Source organism: Raphanus sativus, chromosome 9 (genome assembly GCF_000801105.2).
Source record: "Raphanus sativus cultivar WK10039 chromosome 9, ASM80110v3, whole genome shotgun sequence".
Lineage (NCBI taxonomy): Eukaryota > Viridiplantae > Streptophyta > Magnoliopsida > Brassicales > Brassicaceae > Raphanus > Raphanus sativus.
Window position 1 is genome coordinate 17,824,517 of NC_079519.1, and position 18,536 is coordinate 17,843,052.

Genomic DNA, 18,536 nt, shown 5'->3' on the forward strand with positions numbered 1-18,536 from the left:
TCCGTTCTCTGTTCTGCGCCCAAAACAGTCTCAGCAAACAGTTGTTCCGCTTGTTTTTCCTCAGATTTCTCACGTCTCTGCTCGGTCGCATTACAGTGCTCAACCCTAGGATTCATCACACTCTTTCCACGGATGATCTCTTGCTGTCTTTTAACAGTTTCAGCAGTTTGAGCAAGTTGAACATCAATCCTCTTTATGTGGTTGCTCACAGTATCATATTTTGAATTCAGCTCAGTGAACATGCTGTCCATCCTGGTGTTGATGTCTGCAGTAACCTGATTCAGTGCCTTGACCTGAAGCTGCTGGCTCTGGAGCATCTGCTGCATCATAATGTTCAAATTTTTCAGATCATCTGGCGGACTGTTCCCTGCAGTTGGAGCACTCGCGGCTGGAACAGCTTGCTGATTGCTCTGCGGGGTGGTGTTCTGATACCCAGATCCTTATGCCTGGTTGTTCTGCAGTAACTGATCGACCTTAGCTGTTAGCTCATCAATTTTCTGGGTGTGTATACTGTTCCCTTTCTTGGAGCGGTTGCTCTCCTGATTCTCATTGGCTGAACTAGCTGCCATGTTCTCAATCAGCTTGAACGCTCCATCAGTGGTCTGAGTCATGAAGTCTCCATTGCTCTAAGAGTTTAGAGCACCTTGGTATTTCCAGTCCACTCCATCATAGAAAATGCCTAGGAGGTAATCATCATCAAATCCATGGTGAGGGCATTCTCTCTGGTAGTCATTGAAGCGCTCCCATGCGTCACAAAAAGGCTCAACATGGAGCTGTTTGAATGAGGTGATCTTGTTCCTCAATGCAGCTGTTCTCGCCTTAGAGTAGAAATAGTTGACGAACGCTGATCGTACCTGTTCCCATGAAGTTAGAGAGCCGGTAGGGAGAGAGTTCAACCACCGTGCAGCTTTTCCATCAAGAGAGAATGGGAATAGCATGCACTTGATGTAGTCTGGTGGCACACCATTTGCACGAGTGAAACTGCAGACTTTCTCAAAATTCTCAATATGCTCCATTGGAATTTCTGCAGAGAGACCAGAGAACACCTTTCTCTGCACCAGATCAATCAAAGCAGGCTTGATCTCGAAGTCCTGCCTGGTGCCGAGTGGAGGAACAATGGCAGAGCGCATTGTAGGAATGTTCCGCGGAAGATTTCTCTCCCCGATTGGAACAGTCTGCGCTGCTTGTTCCTGCCGCGCGAGAGCAGCCTATTGAGCAGATTGTTCTGCAGCTTCTTGCTGAGCTTGGATGGTCTGCTGCATCTGAAGCATCTGCTGTTGCATCAGTTGCATTGCTGCAGCAAGATCATCCTGATGGCCGTGATCACCCATGGTAGTGTCAGTAGGCCTTGCTGTTGTCTGTTCTGATTTTCTAAACCTTGCGATCTCCTGCAACAAAGAGAAAAGAGCAAGTTAGAGGTCTTAGACTAAATAAATAACCTAAAAATAAAGGTAAAAAGATGGTCCCCGGCAACGGCGCCAAAACTTGATACACTAAAATTGTGTATTTACTACTGCAAGCTAACAGTGCAGATGTAGTATTTGAGATTCAATTCCAGAGGACCAACTTACACTTTATTTCTATTGGATCAAAATCAAGCTAAGACAAATATGGGGTTTTGATTTAAGTAGTGACGTGGAAGTAAAGTAAATGATTGCAAAGAGTAAATTCAAATTAAAGAGAAGACAGTCTAGGGTTACTTTATCGGGTGCTAAAACTTGTGAGCTAAACAATTATTCAAGTGCTAATAAGAACAGTCTAGAACTCGGATCACTCAAGTAGAACAGTCCACTGTCGTAGTACTGCTCCCTATGCTGATCGATCTCACCGTCTAATTGTCGTTGAGGTGAGAAGCGATCGCAAGCAATAGAGATCAGGTCCGATAGGTTCACAAAACACCCTAATATCTACTTTCGCTGATTAGGGATGCAATGCTCATTCAAAACAGATCTAGCAACCTATTACATGGTTAATGAACAGGTTAAACCTATGATCTAACATTAAGCGGCTAGTTTAATGCAAGCAATAAGAACAGTTATGAATGAAGACAATCAATGGATTCACTTATCTATATTTAGCTCACGAAATCAACACCCTAGAATCCTAGACAAGCTAGCCGACTACTCAGCCATGACACAAGAAAAGACAAGCATCAATACTAAATAATACTGCATAAAATAACAGAAACAAGAGATAGGGTTCAGGGGTTATTCTCTATGGAGAGAGATAGCCTTCTCCCTTTACAAAGTAGCAAATCTCAAAGTAAAAAGCTCTAGAGTCTGTTTCTTTATGAAAAGTAGCGTAGAATGATGTAGAAAAATAGAAAAATAAGTTATATCAAAAGCCACAGGCGGCCAGAGAGAAAAAGAGGATAATTAGGGAAAATCCCGAGATGTTGTATTTTCCTTATTTGTCGGGAACAACCGCGGGATCACTCCGTCTGCTTGTTCCCGCGGTTGTTCCGCTTGATCGGGAACAGTCATCAGACTGTTCTGCGTGAAAATCACCAAACTGCACTGTTTTCTGCTTCTTTTGTTCCAGCAGGTCCATCTCCCATCCAGTGCAACTCCAGACCTGTAATGACTCGAAAAGGACTAGAAAGACTCGATAAAGACTTGAAAACCAATTAGAAAACATATATACAATGATGTATAAAACACCATATATCAGTGACCTATCGGGAAGTGATTCGCGATACCGTGCGAGTGAGGCCAAAACACAAAGAAATGTCGAGTGGTGATTGCCGGTCTATTAAACAATAATTTTGAGCCATGGAAAATTAACGACCGATCTTCGGATGGGATGGGACCCATGGGCCGAGAGAGCGGGGGTGGATGGCCCATTAGCCTTGGGCGGTCGGGGCGTTACAAGTGGTATTAGAGCTAGTTAGCATCTCGGTTCTGACCCGAGAGGCGTATTGGAACCTGTCGTGGAGCGCAACGAAAGTGTTGCGTTCTTTGAGAAGGGATGAATTGTAACATCCCGAGTTGTGATATATGGAAACGCTTAAGAGAACTGATTTGACTACCTATGTCACCAAAGTTGACTTACCTTTTCTGTCACACATCCGTTTAGAACTTCAGAGTTAAGTGTGCTTGGGCTAGAATAGTGAAAGGATGGGTGACCTATCGGGAAGTGATTCGTGATACCGTGCGAGTGAGGCCAAAACACGGAGAAAGAACGAGTGGTGATTGTAGGGTCTAGTAAACAATGATTTCGAACTTTGGAAAATTAAAGACCGATCGTCGGATGGGATGGGACCCACGGACCGAAAGAGCGTTCGTGGGTGGCCCATTAACCGTGGGCGGTCGGGGCATTACACCTTTCGTTGCTACTGCATGTAGCTAGTTTCTTTTAATATATAGGATTATGACGTGAAGTTCTTGCAAGTAGAACGCAAATATAGAAGTGCTAAACAAAATGTTCAAGCAGAAAAATGTCCGCAAGAAGTTAAGAACAGTTATCACAAACAACATTCTATGCAAATTTGAGTATATTTATAACAGATATATTGTAGAATCAAAAAGGTATTACATATCGATCATGTTGCTTCTCAAAAAAAAAATACTGTTTCTCAGTTTTCCTCATCATATCTTTTTCTAATTTTGTAAAACCAAAAAATGAACAAACTTTACTATACAAACCTTTTGTACATCTTTAGATTGAGCTATAATCAAGACCTCTCTAACTGAAGTGAGATACTTTTCGATTGGGAACGCATGCATAAACACGTACACAGAAACCGTCGCTACTCCAAGCATTAACTGGACGATGATCGGAGTTGGAAACAGACGACGTAAACCAAATACCTTCTACTGATATTTTAACACCACACAAGGCCGGTCCTGAGAATTCGGGAGCTATAAAAGATTTAAGAAAGATTTTATAAATTTGGAGGCTAAATTTTTATTTATATAAATTTGGGAGTTTATTTATATATGACTTTTTCAAAAAAAATTGGAGGCTTAAGACAATGTTTCATCCGACTTGCTTTAAGTCCGGCCCTGACACCACACTTGCACATACATGTGTTGCAATATCTCTTGATTTATGAGCTTATTCTCTTATTCGGACCAATTTGATAGATGTTCGGAGATATTTGACCATTTCTCCTATCTGTATGCTTATGAGCTACCAAGGTGTTTAACTATAGTTGTTCCATTGCAGCATAACTAAACGGAGTTTGTTCACTTACATCGATCAGGGTATTCCAAGACGATAATACTGAAGATTAAAGCTTCTTTTATACCCTTACTGAAGATTACATCAATCACTGAAGGTTTCACTTGATCTCATTTTTAAAGAGAAGATATTTCATACAAGAAAAAGTGTGAAAACAAATCGAAATCGTCTTACTTTACCGTAACAATGATAAAAATATTTTTTCATGCATAAAAACCCTTAATTCAAAAAGACAAAAATCGAATAGAAGAAACACGGAAATCTCTTCTTTCGATTTGAGCAGAGAATCTTGAGTTTCTCGTTCTTCTAAGTTGTTCTTTTCATCATACTTATACATAAAGGTGTCAATTCGGCTGGTCCGGTCCAAACCCCAAACCTCGTAAATATTCGAGTCTGACCCACTACAAACCCGCAAATATTTGAGCCTGACCCGGTCCGGTTCGTCCCGAAAATATTTTAAACCTAGAATTCAAAGTCTGGTGTGGCTTTTATATGGCTATAGGGGTTTTAGGCTTTTCGGACTTTTCTAAAAATAATTTGTTATTGTCAATCTAATACGTATAAATTTTCATAAAAAATCAGTTTCAAGTTTTTGTTTTAAAATATAAAGTGAATTTAATATTTTTCTTTATCCAAAGTGTTTTATTTTTTGGTATGCTTTAAAACATATTATACCCTAACCAAATTTAATAAGATTTAAATAATAAAATAAATTCAAACTAAACATATAAGAGAACAAAATCTATGTTAAATATGGTCAAACGTTTCAGAATTTATATGTTGAAAAACCATGTTATAAAATAAGAAAGTATATTTGCAAAATTTAAAAGATAACATTTGTAATGATCAAACAATAAGATGTATTGACAATTTTCATATTTCTTTTATTAGAGTTTGAATCAAAAATATTAAAATAATATGTTGATACTAATAATAGTTTTGATTGAAAGAATGAATGATATTTACACTAAAATATAAAATTTTGAGTTTTCGGACCGCCCTAACCCAAACGGACTTAGGCCGAAAATATCTAAGCCCGAAAGACCCGATTTTTTCTAGGCTATTAAAACTAAGCCGAAGTCCGGTAGTTTTTAGGGCCAGACAGGCTCAGACTGCGGGCTTCGACCGTAATCGACATATTTATATATTCCTATACTTTTGAATTACAAATTTGATTTGAGATTTGAAATGATTTGATTTTAGTAAGATTTTAATGATTTTAAGTGAATTTGAAAATTTGATTTGATTTTTATTAAGTTGCTTATATTTTTATTTTTCTATTTTATAAAAAAGAAATAGACCACTTTAAATACTATAAAATCTACTAACTTAGTTTTTGTTCAGCAATAATACATTTCAAAGTATTTTAACAATTTTAATAATACTAAGTTTTATACTACTTTTAAATTTTATATTTGAAAAATAATGGATCTTTCATTTTAATACAAATCACATGTATTAATTGAATACATATACTTACTCTAATAGCATCGATCTCTCTAAACTAAATGATAGTTATTATTGTTTATATACTGAAGTGCAAGTCGTCTGGTGATTCAGAATTTGACAAGTGGCAAAATTTTACAAAAAAACTAAAAAATGTCAGACAAAATTTTTGTTTTGATCTTAATTTCTGAAATTTCAAATAACTAAAAATACTTAAATTTTCTCACATATCACTCCCACATTCTCCTGAACCAAAGCCACGATCTAACACAAACATTTATATTCATCACCAATTTTATTTACAAGCTTCACTAAAACCATTCTTCTGATTTTCAATTTTGATTGCTTTATATCTTCTTTAGAAAACACCAATTCATTATGAATAGATTTTTAAGATAATGTATATCTTGATTGAAGCAATTGAGTTATAAATTGAGTTATAAATTGAGTTATAAATTTATTTGATTTTTCTGTCTAAAAATAAAATAGTGAGTTTCAAAAACCTACCATGTGTGAAGTTACGTTGTATATTTTTTTGCTTAGTAAATTTGCAATATTATTAAGAATCCAATTCCCCAATTATAGCAATATATAAGTTTATATTTGGAATAAACAACATACGAAGATTGCAAACATGATTTGAAATCATTCTTCAGAAAAAGACATGATTTTAAATAAAGAACATACGAAGATTGCAAACATGATTTAGAATGAACATTCATAATATTTTTTTGCAACCATTGGCGTATTTGTTTTTTTAATTTAAAGCTCATGCTATTATTGTTAATTGGGGACTCACCCGCATATATATGCGGGAATGAATATTTATATAGAACCTAAATTGTAGTAGTTATTAATATTTATTTTGTTTAGCTTAGTTTTATAATTTTTTATTATTTTAGTTAAACATGTTATTTAGGTTATTTAGGAGTTACTGAATTGTGATGTTTTAATATACTTGACTACTTCAGAATATTTAATTTTGCTTTGGATTTGTTTCTAAATTCTAGTTTAATTTTAATCTGACCTAATTAGCTAGATTTTTTATTGTTCGTATGGTTATTTCAATTATAATTTTGTATTTTGTTTTTTTTTCACAAATCACTTATACAATTTATAAACAAATAAATTAAAAAATTGCAAAATAATGTTTAAATGAGTTTAAAATTTTAAATATAACTTTAAATTTAAAAGTTACACATAATCATAAATTCAATTTTTTGTCAGCAATATAAACAGAATCAACAAACATAAATTCAATTAAAAATACCTATGTTTAAAAAACTGTTTTTTTTAAATAATATTGGATTCAAACCCGCGCAATAGCGCGGAATAATTTTTTTATATGTTTTTTAAATTTATAAATAAATAATTTTAACATTATATTAAAAATTCGTGTACATAATATTTTATTTTACATAATCTTATTGGATTATTTACATAAGTTTTGACCCTGATAAGTAATAAGTATATGTATTTGTATTTTTTAAATATTGTAGTTTGTTTAATATTAATTCTTAAGTAGCATTTTTTGTTAATGGTATTATATTTTAAAAATTGAAAGTGAATTGATAAAGTGTATAAATAGGATGATATAATCATATTTCATATGTATGTTTTCCATGTTTTATTCATATTCTATAATCATTTAACTATAATATAAAATTGTCAATGTAAGACTAACAATATTCAAAAATTTGATATGGGCTATTCTTTAAAGTTTTGGGATGTTGTGGGAACCGAAATTCGCACTGTCGATTTTAGTTAAGTTAAAACGTAGGAAAACTAAGTTGACCTAGTTTTCCCCGAGGATCCCGGCTATCTGCTGGGCCACACACGACAAAGTTAATACGAGTCTAGTTTTGGGAATAAATGCGTAAAAATAAAGAGAGCAAAAAGAAAGAATCTTATTTCCGAATATGCGGAGAGCGTTTGGACAACAGGTCGAGATCCCAGCCGCAAGAGCTGTCGATCGTCGCTAGTCTCGAAACCTAGATCTAACCTAGTTGAGTCGCAGCTCGCTAAAAAGGAAATAAGCGCCTAAGTTCTAAGTTGCTCTGGAGTGATTTCTTTCTTCTGATTTCGGATCCCCCTTCCTCTGCTCCTAGCTTTGCTTATATACTCCATATGACGGTCTATTCTTGATGGGCTGAGTCTGCCGCGGGCTGGACTTTTTCCATTTTCGTCGGCTTTCGCGTTTATCGGGAAAGTTGACATTTATCTTTTCGGAAAGTTGACATTTTATCTTTTCGGAAGTTTAACATTTATCTTGCCATGCGGAGATAATTGTAAACCGTCGTATCTATCCTTGTAGGAAATCGTAAACGGGTGTTCGATCGGGTTTAGTCCCTTTCGGGCCGTCTTCCGATCTTCCGCTGTTTTCTACGATTTTCTTTGAAAGAATGCTCCTACTTGAGTCTTTCGGAAGATCTTCGATCCATTGCTGAGGCACATGGTGTTTTAAGATAACCATCACCGTTTTATACGAAGTCTTCCTGTCTGTTGACGTCTTACGGGTTCTTTGGAGTCTTGGAGCAGGAAAAGGAGTTTTGTTTGCGGGATCTCGGAAAGTTGCAAAACACGGATTTCTGGCAACCCGGAGGCCTAGAACTTATGCACGAAGACTGGCCGTCCGATGACCCGAGCCAGCGTGGGGCTAGCCGCCGGCGGCCACGGCCAGCACGGGCTAGCCGCCCGGCGGCCACGGCCAGCACGGGCGCTAGCCGCCGGCGGCCACGGCCAGCACGGGGCTAGCCGCCCGGCGACCACGGCCAGCACGGGCGCTAGCCGCCGGCGGCCACGGCCAGCACGGGGCTAGCCGCCCGGCGACCACGGCCAGCACGGGCGCTAGCCGCCGGCGGCCACGTCCAGCACGGGGCTAGCCGCCCGGCGGCCACGGCCAGCACGGGCGCTAGCCGCCGGCGGCCACGGCCAGCACGGGGCTAGCCGCCCGGCGGCCACGGCCATGACCGGAATCGGCTGCTCGTTTCCTTCGGTTTGTGCGTGTTTTTGCGTTTTTAGTTTTCCGTAGGCTTTTTCCTTATGTAGAAAGTGTTTCTAGCAGTTGATTTCGAGATGATTAATCTTGAACTTAATATTTTCCCGAGGTTTCTCGATTAACAATTAGTCTCTCGAGGTTGCTCTAACATTTTTCATGTTTTTCCGAGACTTTCGGACATCGATTTCGTCTTGACCGATTTTGACCCCAACAGTTAGCCCCCCAGCTAGCTAGGAGCCGTAGGGTTCGTAGGTCCTAGCTTGCGGTACAGTTCGTGAGGAAAGTATGGAGACGAAATCGTGTCGAAGGTCGGGGTGAATAGTAAAATCTTTGCCTATAAAGACTTGTGAATCTTTTACCATTCTTACTTCACCCAAGAATCTCAAGTTAATCTCTTTCTTGCAAATTCTCTCTCTACTTTTTAAGAAAAGAATGACTTCAAGATCAAAATCCTCGAGGAGGAAATCTCACTCGTCTTCGGATAGTTTTCATGCCGAGGATGAAGTTCCGAAACCCGAGGTTTCAGAGATCAACAGGAATGCGTACTGCGACGCTGTCTTTGGTTCTGATGCTCCCCTTCCTGTGATCCCGATTCCCCGGCGACCTCTGAGGATGCGTAAGGAAATTGACTCGCCGAGCGAAGTATCCCCCGAATATCTCGGAATTCTTCGAGAGTTTTACGAGGTTCCGAAGGGAGTCGTGTTTCGCATTCCCGTGGGAATGAGAGTTTAGAGCATCCTCCGGAAGGTTACTTTACTTGTTACGAGGCGTTCTTGACGCAATGCCGATTGTGGTTCCCAATCCCTGGGATCATTGTCCAGGCCCTCGACCGTTTCGGAATCGCAATCAGCCAACTGAACGTGCCGGCTTTGGAGAGTTGGCTTGGCGTTACGATTCTGAGTTACGAGTTAGGGATGGACCTTAGCCCTGCTGATTTCGAAGGGTTGTGGAACTCTAAGGTGACGAGCATCAACGGAGTATACTCCATGAAGGCGAGGACCAATTTTTCGGTAATTATTGGAGTTACCTCGCACGCCAAGGATCATGTTGATCGTTTCTTTTTTGTGAGGATAGATGGAGAGTCTGTCGAGGAAGGCTTTCTCCATCTATTCCCAACGGACTGGTTGTACCAACGAGGTAAGATTGTCGCATCTCCTTTCTTAGAATCCGAAAGGCGAGTACTGAACGTGCGTGCTTTTTTTTTTTTTTTTTTAAGAGAACAGGTGTCTCGCGCACGTTCCTTCCGATCTCTTGACCAAGAGGGACATTTTTAGGTCGAGGCCTTGTTCCTGGAACTCCTTCACTCTCGACCGGATTCGAGGGGCGGTCGCGCTTCACCGATCGCGAGGCGGTACGCGGCCCTGTGTCAATGATAGATCCTACGTTTTTGCCCCTTTAAGGCAGAGGCGGAGGCCTCGTAAGGACAAAGGGATCGCTTTTGAGACCTCGTCGGGAGATGGCGCACCGCCGAGATACAATCCTGGCTTTACCTCAGGGAGTCAGGATGTTCCTCCCCCGGGTGACTTCTTTGATGAACTCCCTCCGTCCTTTTCCCGTGACGAGTCTTTGGACAACGAGGAGAGGGACAAGGTGACCGCGGAGGGTGCTCGCTTGGTCAACGAGGTTTGTTTTTGAAACTTGAGTAACTCCTCTTTTCTTTTTCTTTGACCTCGGCTTCTTTATAGGCCGTGAGAGTTTGGAATGCATCGATCGATGGGAGTTTCCGCACTGCCCGGCTGGCCCGTTTCAAAGCGGAGGAAACGGAAAGGGAATTTGCTAAGTATCGGTTGGAGGTGGAGGAGCAAAATCGCCGGCAAGCCAAGGTCCAGGCTCGAGCCCTTGCTCGTGCGGAAAGGAGCGGACGGAGAAGAGCTGCCGCCGAGCTGAACCGAAGGGCCGAAATTTTTTCTACGAGTTCGAAGCGTACAAAGAGGCTCAGGACTTTGTAGGTGATTTTCGCGAGTGCCGTGGTTCGGTCGGTACTCTTAACAAGATGCAGCGCGAGGACTTCTCTCTTTCCGGCGAACTTGCCACGATGGATGGCTCGATGAGAATATGTGCCAACGCCGAATCCTTTGTTCCTCCGATCGAAGGAGAATCCGAGAACTGTGGAATCCTATCCAAGTCTCGGAAGATACGGCGGATGTAGGCGAGGGTTCAAATGCAGGTGACGGGGGTGAAGAAGTCGACCAGCCCGGCTCTTCGTTCGGAATATCTCTAACCGATTGTTATGCATTTGATTATAATTTGTGATAGGCCAAGTGTAGCCGTTTGTATGTATGTGTTGCGACCCTTAGGAGGTCGTGTGACTTTGTATTTTCTCGGGATCGGCCGTTGGTGGCTTTCGAATCCCTGTTATAAATGCTTTTTATAAACAATGCGTTTTGATTTATACTTTCGTCAAGTGTAGAGGGTCTGAATACGTGTAGTCACTTCGCATTCAATCTCTTTTTTTTGTCGCTAGGTCCGTAGGTCACTTTGTAATGAACGTTTGGTTTGTAAGCGATAAGAGGCAAATTTTGGGATCTCGTATCCTGGATACTTATGCCTATGAGATGTCTTAGATACCAGCAAGGCCGGGTTTAGGGCAAGACCTAGGTCTACTTTCGGACTAAAGCTGTGCGATGACAAATCGGCTTTCGTTTTGCTTGTTTGTGATTTCGACCTGACTCGTACCGTTCTAGAATCTGCGAAGTGCTTATCGGCTTATATGATTCGTTTGGATACGAGTCGAGCTACTTCCTTTACGAAGAGGTAACCAAAATTTGGATTTTTTGTATAGCGCGCTATGATATCCTTGTCGGATGTAAAAGGACTCCGTTAGAAGCCGGACTACGAATTTGATTGAGTGAAACATTTCTATATTTTCCGTCGGGGCCAATCGACGGAAGCGAATTTTAGAGTCGCGGATGGACTGTTTGGTGAGTTTTTAGAGTCGCGGATGGACTGTTTGGAGGAGAATGGAGAATCAAGACTTTTCGGGAACTAACGACGTCTCGCGTTCCTCAAAGATATGATTTTCATTTTCCTTAGTGTTTACGCGTTGAGTAAGCGTTTGAATCAAAAGAATTTATAATTTGTAATGTAGATTACATGCGAAAAGCGTTTTTGCGGGAGTACAAGGATGTCTGTCCCCATCTTCCCCCCCCCTTTTGGCGAGGGGGATAGCTGAACTCGTCGGGTTGCGACGAGCTGCCTACGTACCTCTTGCGAGGATCAAGCCATCTCGTAGTTCTGTTTCTGTCGCGGTTGCTACTACTCCACGATTTCCGGCGCCTTGACTGTTTCGGCTAAGTCGGCGGTCGCCTTGGGAGTTAGGTCATCCGTTTTCTCGGCGATGGACTCGCGGATTTCCCGCTGTCTTGAGTCGTGACCTGTTCGGACAAATCCGAGTTATTTTTTGCTGAGTTCTCGGAAATGCTCAGGTTCTTCTTGGTTCGCTTCGGGTTAGCTACTGGGGCGTTTCGATTGCTGCGAAGTTTATGTTCGGCTAGGAAGCAGAGTCGCGACTGTTTTTGGCTTCCCCAGATTACCGCTGTTCCAGTTGGTGTTGGAAACTTGACGCCGAGATGGTAAGTGGACGGGACTGCCTTCATGGCATTTATCCAAGGAGTTCCCATTATGGCGTTATAGATAGCCGGGTTATCCACTACCGCGAATTCGACGATCTTCGTGACTTCTTTAGCCATGACCGGGAGTCTGATTTTTCCGAGGGTCATGGATGTGACGCCCGAGAATCCAGTTAGTGGTCTTGGCTCTGGGATGACTTCTCCGAGGGGTATGTTCATCCTCTGCAGAGTGTCGCGGAACATGATATTGACCGTGCTTCCTGTGTCGATGAGGATGCGACCGACTTCGAGATCTTGAATCACCAAGTCGATGATCAGAGGATCGTAGTGGGGTTTATCGAGTCCGGTCGTATCCTGTTCCTCGAAGGTGATTGCGTGACTGGGAACGTCGTCCTCCGGACACCATCCGGGGCTTGTCTCGGCCTTCCGTCCGTAGGCTTTTATCGACGACACAGAGTCCTGGTAAAAATGCGATCCTCCGATGACCATGTTGATCCTTTGGCGGTTGTTGTTGTTTCCTTCGCCGTCTTGTCTCCGTTCGCGTTTTTCGCCCGATTGAGTTCCAGGAGCGTTATTGGGATTGGCTCCGTCGGTCCTCGGCGGACGGTCAGAATCTAGGATCAGGTCTTTCATGCTCTTGACCGTTGCTAGTTTGCCGTCGAGCAGCTTCATAATGAGTCTAGCGCCGAGGACTTTGCAGTTGGGGGTGGAGTGACCTCTCGTCTGATGGAACTCGCAGCTGGAATTGTCCTTGTACGAGTTCCGCGTCCAGGTGTTTCCGGAGGTCCTTCCTTGCTCGGAATTAACGGCGTAATTATGTTCGCCTTGGACGTCTTCCCCCTCGTGATGGACGTACTTGTCGTTACGAGAGGTTTTCTTCTTGCCGGACGCTTTCGGCGGTCCATGCTTTTGCGCTAAGATTTTCATCTCTTCTTCCATGATGATGAAATCCATTGCCTTGTGGAGGGTATCTTGGATGGTGCGTGGCCTTTCCAGAGAAATCCACTTTCGGAATTTTGATTTGTACCAGAGGTTCTTCCTCAGGGCGTCGATGGCGACTCTATCGCTGAGGCCTGTTACCCTGGACATCACGAGTTTGAACCTCTTTATGTAGTCGCGGAGCGGTTCGTCTTCCTTTTGAATTAGACTCCAAAGGTCTACGTCGGAAGTTTCCCTGTCCATGAACATGGAGAATTGCTTCAGAAAAGCCGAAGCAAGCTGGCGGAAACTTCCGATGGAGTTTCTTTTCAAGTGTGAGAACCACTCGAGCGCAGCACCTCTGAGGTTCTCGACGAATAGGAGACAGCAGCCGACATCCTTTTCCTGCTCCGGAAGTTTAGACCTTGCCATTGCAATCTGGAAAGACTGCAGATGTGCCTTTGGATCTGTGGTTCCATCGTAGGTGGGAAGCTTTATTTTCCCAGGATCCGAGACTCGCGCCTCCGTGATTCGAGAGGTGAACGGGGTTTTTCTCGACTCCTCGAGGAGCAGGTCAATCTCGGGGGCAGTGCTGGTCGCGTGGTGAATCTGCGATTTTACCGCTTTCACCTCGGCTGCAGTTTTGGCGATGTACTCGCGCAGATCGTGAATCTCGCTGGCGCCGTTTGCGCTCTTCTGTCTACGCTGGCGGCGATAGGCCCGAGTCTGGTCCTCAGCCAACCTTTCTTGCTCTGACCAGTAGAGGTCTTCTTCCTCTTCTGTCATGGGTTTTTCGAAGGCTGCCGCCAGTCGAGCTGACTGACTTCGGGGCCTTCGGTGGTGGACGTCGGCGTCTTCGTCGGACAGATCCGATTGATCGCTGACATCCAGATTGATTCTTTCGACGTCGTCTCCTTCGTTGTCCCTTGCGGGAGGCGGAGGGTTGCCCGTCGTTTTCTTCTGCCCCGTCGGAGTGGTATCGTCAGGGACGAGTTCCGGGGATTTTCTCGGGGCATCTTTTTCTTGGTCTTCGGAAGTTCCGAAGTCCAGCCTCCTGACACGCCTCACCTTGGTGGATCACGCGGGAGTTTGCTTTTCGCTGTTAAGGTATTGACCTGTTTAGCGAGTGAAGCCATTAGTTTCTCTTGTTCTTCCGACCGTTTCTGGGCGGTGGCGAACAGTTCCTTCACCTGGTCCAGCATCGCGGTGTTTGCCTCGGCAGTGACCGTCGATACGTTTCCGGCAGGAGTCTTCTCAGCGTTGGCATCAACGGCTGATTCGTCGTGCGTTTGCTTGTCTTTTTCCGCGTCAACAGACATGCTTAACTGGGCGTGCGTAGTTGCGAGAAAGATAAAACCGTGAATCCCCCTCCTTCTAGCGCCAAACTGTGGGAACCGAAATTCGCACTGTCGATTTTAGTTAAGTTAAAACGTAGGAAAACTAAGTTGACCTAGTTTTCCCCGAGGATCCCGGCTATCTGCTGGGCCACACACGACAAAGTTAATACGAGTCTAGTTTTGGGAATAAATGCGTAAAATAAAGAGAGCAAAAAGAAAGAATCTTATTTCCGAATATGCGGAGAGCGTTTGGACAACAGGTCGAGATCCCAGCCGCAAGAGCTGTCGATCGTCGCTAGTCTCGAAACCTAGATCTAACCTAGTTGAGTCGCAGCTCGCTAAAAAGGAAATAAGCGCCTAAGTTCTAAGTTGCTCTGGAGTGATTTCTTTCTTCTGATTTCGGATCCCCCTTCCTCTGCTCCTAGCTTTGCTTATATACTCCCATATGACGGTCTATTCTTGATGGGCTGAGTCTGCCGCGGGCTGGACTTTTTCCATTTTCGTCGGCTTTCGCGTTTATCGGGAAAGTTGACATTTATCTTTTCGGAAAGTTGACATTTTATCTTTTCGGAAGTTAAACATTTATCTTGCCATGCGGAGATAATTGTAAACCGTCGTATCTATCCTTGTAGGAAATCGTAAACGGGTGTTCGATCGGGTTTAGTCCCTTTCGGGCCGTCTTCCGATCTTCCGCTGTTTTCTACGATTTTCTTTTGAAAGAATGCTCCTACTTGAGTCTTTCGGAAGATCTTCGATCCATTGCTGAGGCACATGGTGTTTTAAGATAACCATCACCGTTTTATACGAAGTCTTCCTGTCTGTTGACGTTTTACGAGTTCTTTGGAGTCTTGGAGCAGGAAAAGGAGTTTTGTTTGCGGGATCTCAGAAAGTTGCAAAACACGGATTTCTGGCGACCCGGAGGCCTAGAACTTATGCACGAAGACTGGCCGTCCGACGACCCGAGCCAGCGTGGGGCTAGCCGCCCGGCGACCACGGCCAGCACGGGCGCTAGCCGCCGGCGGCCACGGCCAGCACGGGGCTAGCCGCCCCCGCGGCCACGGCCAGCACGGGCGCTAGCCGCCGGCGGCCACGGCCAGCACGGGGCTAGCCGCCCGGCAGCCACGGCCAGCACGGGCGCTAGCCGCCGGCGGCCACGGCCAGCACGGGGCTAGCCGCCCGGCGACCACGGCCAGCACGGCGCTAGCCGCCGGTGGCCACGGCCAGCACGGGGCTAGCCGCCCGGCGACCACGGCCAGCACGGGCGCTAGCCGCCGGCGGCCACGGCCAGCACGGGGCTAGCCGCCAGGCGGCCACGGCCAGCACGGGCGCTAGCCGCCGGCGGCCACGGCCAGCACGGGGCTAGCCGCCCGGCGGCCACGGCCATGACCGGAGTCGGCTGCTCGTTTCCTTCGGTTTGTGCGTGTTTTTGCGTTTTTAGTTTTCCGTAGGCTTTTTCCTTATGTAGAAAGTGTTTCTAGCAGTTGATTTCGAGATGATTAATCTTGAACTTAATATTTTCCCGAGGTTTCTCGATTAACAATTAGTCTCTCGAGGTTGCTCTAACATTTTTCATGTTTTTCCGAGACTTTCGGACATCGATTTCGTCTTGACCGATTTTGACCCCAACAGATGTACATGTATCATGATAATTGGCCTACCTAATAACTAAAGGATCCTAATAATTTTGGGTTAAAAATAACAATATACAATAATTTTTTTAAATTGTCCAGGCCCATGTCCGAAATTTTGGGAGGTTTTGAGGGAGATAACTAGATTTTGATCCGCGCTTCGAAAGGACAGGTTTGTATTCGAAACTATATATATATTTAAAATATATATATATATATATATATATTATATATATATATATATATATATATATATATATATGTGTTTATGTATATTTATCCGAAACCGTGAACCAAACCCTTTCAAACTGAAAAAAAAAAATTAAACTGAATTTCATATATATTTAATGTCGAAAAATCCAAAATACTAGATATTTAAATTGAATAACCCGAATTATCCAATATTTTTTATCTACAAATTACCCAAAAAACCATAATGTAACCAAACTGAATTAGACCCCTATTTCTTTCATATTAACTGATTCCTAACTTTGCTACTGAATTGAACCAGAAACCGAAATTTATACATTTCTCAATTTCAAGAACCATAACATAAAAACAAAAACAAAATACCTGAATAGAAACCAAATGCTGATGACTAATAAGCATCTACATTTTTTGACAACAATGCATCTACATTTAACCGGTAAAGAAAGCATATTTCTTTAGTGAAAATCTATTAATTAAAATTTTAATTTATAGGTTTGGTAATGATCAATATTATTACAATTTTATATAGTTATTTCTTTTGTTTAGAAGTATACAATGGATATATACCTATTAATAAAATTAAATTTTTGAATGCTAGAATGAGATTTTTTAGTGGGTCGTGGATATAATGAGTTAAACTAATGGGTATGTATATCTTTATTTTTAAATCATTTCACCAAAAGAAAAAATTCTGAGAATTAAATTTCTTTTGTAAAGTTAGGGATATTTTGAAAAATATCATTTTCATTAAAGGATAAAGTATTATTATAGATAGTTGACAAAAAAGTATAAATATTTTTTGTTAACTTATACTTTTATATTTATTAATATACTTAACTGTCATTGGTTATCGTAATTGATGAGATAAATTTGAATGATCTTGTTAAATATATTATTCTAGTATATTTTAAGAAGTTGCTAGTTCGTAAAGATATTCTTTTGATTTATTCATCAGGTTTATTTTGTATAGATTTCATATAAATAGTTACATAAATTACTAAAGGAATCAAACAAAATATGCTAATAAAAACTAAAAAATAAAAATAAACTTTTGAAATATGTTTTGGAGGTCAGAACAATATATAGCCAACTTCTAATATTTCTTAAGAAAATACACATCTACTAAAAATACTTTGAACAGTTCGTAAAATATTAATTTGTCAATTATGCTTGTATTGAAATACGTTTTCATACCATTATAACTGTAAAAAGTTCTAGTCATTGTTTAAGTATAAAAATTCATTATACGTTTTCATACCATTATAAGTGTAAAAGTTCTAATCATTTGTTAAAGTAATATTTTCATATATTATGTTTAATATAAAACGTGGTTATATGCCTTTAAATATTTATTAGGAATATTATTTCTTTTTTTTTTTTGAAAGAAGGGCTTATTTGTATTAGGAATATTGTGGGACCTTTATATAAATTAGGGGCATAGCCTCCGTGCAAACGCAGAGTCGAGGATGTTTTTGTTGTATTGTATAATTTTGTATATTGTGTTTTCACCTACACACGCTGCTATGTCTATTTTGCAATTTCTGTTGTGTGGTATTGCATTCGAATTTAAATTTAAGACATTTTTCTAGCCTAAAAACATATATTCTTACAATAAATCACTAACAAAATTTCAACATTCCATGTTTTTCGTGCAAAAGATTAACTTAATTATCAGGCTAAAAATATCTAAGAATGTTAACTGGTAATTAACGATATCTAAAAATATTATTTTTTTTTTTTGAAAGAAAGGCTTATTTGTATTAGGAATATTGTGGGATTTTTATATAAACTAGGGGCATAGCCCCGCGCAAACGCAGAGCCGAAGATGTTTTTGTTGTATTGTATAATTTAAGACATTTTTCTAGCCTAAAAACATATATTCTTACAATAAATCACTAACAAAATTTCAACATTCCATGTTTTTCGTGCTCTTTAAATAACAGATTAGCTTAATTATCAGGCTAAAAATATCTAAGAATATTAACTGGTAATTAACGATAAAAATACTTACCTAGATTTACTCGAGTCTGATTCTAAAACAATCCATAAATCCTTTGAATACTTCAGAACTTTTGATTTTCAGCTCAGAACTTTTGATTTGCATCTCATATTTTTTTGTTTGTTTGAAAAGAGGATTTATATGGTTATAAGAGGAAAGGAAAATTTTATACTGCTCAGCACAGCTTAGCCCAGTATTTATGAGAAAAGCTAAACGGTATGCAACACATCATTGAACAATTTAGAACAC

At 41.3% G+C, this 18,536-nt stretch overlaps 1 non-coding gene across 1 annotated transcript; it reads left to right on the plus strand.

Moving 5' to 3' along the window:
• The first annotated feature begins 699 nt into the window (after nt 1-699).
• LOC130500480 (small nucleolar RNA R71) lies at nt 700-806 on the plus strand. Its single transcript, XR_008939104.1, has one exon. It is a non-coding gene; the product is annotated as a small nucleolar RNA R71 (small nucleolar RNA).
• The last annotated feature ends 17,730 nt before the right edge of the window (nt 807-18,536 follow it).